Here is a 4698-nt window from a genome sequence, read left to right as displayed (position 1 = left end):
TAATTCTTTCCGATTGATAGGCAATAGGAGTAGGAAGTTTAACCAGTTACATTAGTTCTCCTTGTAATGATCTCCATCTGTTGTAATCATGTGTGCTAGCTTCTTGTTAGCAATGACGAGTAAATATAGTGTCAAGGTAGGTCACTTGAATCACCTAAAAAAATTATTACACTAATATATACAATATATTTTCGGCCTCTCTAAAATTTTTTGACTGACATACCATAATTTCTTTTGTAAATAATAATAATAATAATAATAATAATAATAATAATAGACTTTTAAATCCCATCATTGATATATATATCTTAATAGCCAAAATACTTAATTACCTAATAGAATTTCTAAATGATTGCTTAGTGTCATATATTGACAAAGTCAACGTCATTTTTCTAGTGATACAATTTAGAGTCATACATTGAAAAATATACTTTCGATGTTATTAATAATGATACAATTATGAAAATATTTAAAAAGATATTAGACATCGTTTTGATACAATTGTAAGATGTTTTTTTTTTATACCACCTGACCCGTTTATAGGACTCAACAAACTACTATACTTTTTTGGCTATTTTATTTATATATACTAGTTTAATTTAAATAGTAAACAACATAAACGGTAAAAGCCGAAAAGATCAAAGATAGTAAAAGATAATTTAATCGGTTAAAAAACTATAAACCGAAAAAAAGTGAAAAGAAAGACATAAATTTGATTCGCTGTGAAAATAATACTTTTTGGAAAATAATACTTTTTGGAACATATCCGTGGACCAGGATGTAACAAAATTTAGGGCCCAGTTACAATCAAAAGGTCAAGCAAAGGGAATTCTAGAATCTAGCTAGATTCTAGAAGACAATATAAAAGCACCGCTCGGACACTTACTTTAGTTCACAAGCTCCACAATTATGAGGCAAAGGGAAGATCGAGTGAAGGTGCTTTCTTCATTTACCTCTTTTGTATGTGATGGTTACTTGTGAATTGTTTGCGGTTAGTGATTTAGCAATTCAGTTTTCCGGTGAGGGCATTTTGAAAATAAAGTAATTGAAGTTAATTGTGACAATCAGATGTTGATTATCCTCCTAAATTTTGTTTCCATATGCTATCATCTATCGTTAATGACTATACATATAGTAGTTCTAGGGATTCGCCGACTGCAGTTTGCAAGCTGCATATTGCAATTTCTTAATTTTGCTGCTAAAATAGCAAATGTGACGATTTCAGCTGTTAAATATCAATCTGATAACAGCAATCTCAGTCTGGTTCATGTTTGATCCGGTGTTTTAGCAACTAAAAGTTTCATTTCATATCTTTGTTTTGATAATGCCTAAAAGGAGAAAGTTTGTAGACAATCATTTATCTTTAATGAACATACTATTCACCTAGGGTTTCATTGAAAGCCGTATACCTTTGTTCCGTTTTACATATATATAAATAATTTTGATTTTTTACATTATTAATGACATGCATTCTGTGAAGGTGGGTCATCGAGGATTAAAGTCAAAAGATTTCATCAACCAAATGCCGGAGGAGGATGGAAATTCTTGTGGTGTAAGTTACACAGATTGGAATTTGATGCTGGTGAAACATTAAATGATATTGTTACAGATCGGAAGCTCGGTCTAGGTTCTTCAAACAGGTCAACGATGTAATCGAAAGTTACAACCAACCTGTAATTCAACACTTATGGATTCGTTTCGATTTGTATGCAGGTAATGCAGAAGTTATTGATAAGTGGCTCCAATTCGCAGAGACAAGAGAGTTGAAATGCTTGAATTGGATTTTATGAAGCATGGTATTAAGATTCGTGATCCTTGTTTTAATTATGATTTCCCATTACGGTTATCAGATAGAAACATAGAGCACCTTTGCAAATTGCCATCCTCAACTGTTTCGGTTGTGGAGCTAATTTCTCTGAAAAAAGCTCGTCTTGAAGAGCGTTAACGTGAGTAATGCAATCTTAGAGGAACTTCTTATAAATTCTCCACAACTTCAAATGCTTTGTATCCATCGCTACCTATACTTGATGCATGTTGAAATTGGTGGAAAAGCTCTTAATTTGAAAAACATAGAAATAACAAATTGTCGTGAGGTTGAATCCATTTATTTATATGATTTTAACCTTATATCATTCATCTACAAAGGTCAAGCCATAGATTTAGGTCTCACTGATCTTCCAAATCTCAAAGAACTGAATATTGGTCGAGGACTTGCAGGGTTAAAAACTAATGTATTTGGGAAAATATCAACTTGTTTTTCGTAGATTCAAGCTCTTTCATTCAAAATAGGCCAACCAAAGGTTAGTAGTTAATCTCTAATGTGTTTTATAATGTATAATGGAAATATCATGAGAGTAATAATTCTTGTTTTTGCAGCAAAGTTTAATCCTTGCTTCCATTCCTGAACTACCAAATGTCAAGAACCTGAGGTTGACAATTGGAGCTCATGAAGATGATTCCCTGCTAAAGGTCGCTTCAGTTGCAAACTCATGTCCAGGTTTGGAGGCTTTTCTGATTAAGGTACTTATGTTATGTCCAATTAACAAGTTCATTTAATTGTAAATATATCGGGTTTAGGCTAAACACTATTCTTATTATTGTCCTTGCTGATATTATCTATGAGAACTGTTATACTTCTCTGTCCACATGTTCTCTTGTGAACTGCATTCGTGTTTTTTTTTTTTTTTTTTTTTTTTTTGTGTATGTAATCTTGCAAGACACAATAAGCATCGACATCGAAAACTATGGGATTTAAGAAATTTGTTAAATTCAATTAAGAATTGTGTTTACAAATGATAATCATACCCCCAATGCAGTCCTATAGAAATGGCGTAGGGAGGAGGTAAGATGTAGGTGACAAAACCTTGGTCCGTAGATTACCTGCAACTTAAAAAGAAACATTACAACCATACAACAAAGAGCCTTAAAAAATGACTATTAGTCTAGCAGGGTGGACGCAGGAATACATACTAGGTGTTGCTGGTACAAGAAAAATAGGTAAAATAAAATCGAAAAATTTACCACTGCGAACAGACAGGGTAGGTGTTGCTGGTGCCACTTTGGGCACCGTTACAAAACCGCTACTGGGGTTTACTGTTTTACTTGATTCGAAGGGGTTTGCAGTCTATATATTCTTCTCCTTTGGATGCCTTACTTACCTTTTTAAGAAATGTTTGTTTATGGATCCACAGTATGAAATAAACATTGTAACAGTTAAATAACCATTAAATTAACATTTGTTCATTGTATAATTGCTATACTTAGTTTAGTCTATGGATTGTATTTGGTAGGTCATTAAAAATTATGTTTTTTTGTTGATCCTACGGTGCCGTTCACTTTTCGTATTCTTTATGAGATTTTCCAAATCGCGCAATTCTTTAAATAACATATGATATGATAGATATCTTTGTAGGGACATTGTTAACAGATCGGATGATAGTTTTGTTTTTTATGAATTATAACAATAATCATGCATGTAATCAAGTACTGTTCTTCATTTGCAGCTCTTATGGATTTCACCGATCAAAAGGAGAAGGGATGTAAGGCGTTGTGCTACTCGACCCCATGAACACCTGAAGCTACTTGAGATTCATGGGTATTATGGTCGAGGGAGTGATCTGGAACTTGTGGCTTACTTCATAGACAATGCTGTGGCGCTGAAAGAAATTTTGATAGATCCTCGGTGTCAGGCTCGGAAGGGAACTCCAACATCAATGAGGTTCTCCAACATGAATGAGAAAGTTGCTCGATATTCACTCCAATCAATAACGCCACGAGGCGTTAAATTGGTTATTCTTTAATTGTCTTTGAAATTTCCTGTAAACATTGTTGTTGTTGATGTATGTTTTTGTTGTGATGAACCAGAATGGGTGTAATATCATGCCCTCCCTTTTCAAGAGAGCTACTGCGGTGGTATATTCATGCATGGTGTAAACATGGCTAATGGCATAATTTTTGAATTCTGCTATCTAAGAAACCTTTATAGTTTTTATACAGTAGAATCGTGTTCCTAATTGTTAATTCATTGAGTTACCAAATCACTTTATTATCACAAACAAAAAAAAATTCGATGTTAAACGAAAAAGTTATCCTCCTTAATAAATGAAGGTTTTTTTGCCACATGTCAATCTTTCATGAGTTTTGACACTTGTCATTTTATGATATTTTTAGAATAAATATTATCTACTTGTCAATTTTTTGTTTGTTTCAATTTTTAAAATTAAAGTCATATACTTATATACTAGGTGTGAGACCCATGTATTACATGGGTTTATTTAAAAAACAATTAAATATCAAATTTTAACAATTTGAAAAGTTTGAATTTATAACAAAAATGAGAAAAATTTTGAATTATTAAAATTAATGAGGCTTTAATGTATTGAATACATTACATATATAAACATTTTATAATAAATACCTTACATATATATTACCTTACATATTAAATGTGGAATTTTAATTTAATAATATGAAAAATACAATAAAATGACAAGTGGAAAATAAAAAATTTAAAAATTCTAGAAAATGTCATGTGTCCAAATAAATGAGAAGACGACATGTGGCAAAAAAACCTTCATTTATTATAGTAGATGTAACGTATTAAATATTATGCATATGATAGTATTAAATTGCAATAAATACATTTATTCCTTTTTTATTTTAAAGTTGTACATTAAAAAATATTTTTTGTTTATACTT

At 31.5% G+C, this 4698-nt stretch overlaps 1 pseudogene; it reads left to right on the top strand.

Annotated features, from left to right (window-relative positions):
• Positions 1 to 1119: 1119 nt before the first annotated feature.
• LOC111896835 (uncharacterized) lies at positions 1120 to 3995 on the top strand (annotated as a pseudogene).
• Positions 3996 to 4698: the final 703 nt, after the last annotated feature.

This window comes from Lactuca sativa, chromosome 9, assembly GCF_002870075.4.
Source record: "Lactuca sativa cultivar Salinas chromosome 9, Lsat_Salinas_v11, whole genome shotgun sequence".
NCBI lineage: Eukaryota > Viridiplantae > Streptophyta > Magnoliopsida > Asterales > Asteraceae > Lactuca > Lactuca sativa.
This window is presented reverse-complemented; position numbering and strand designations above follow the sequence as displayed.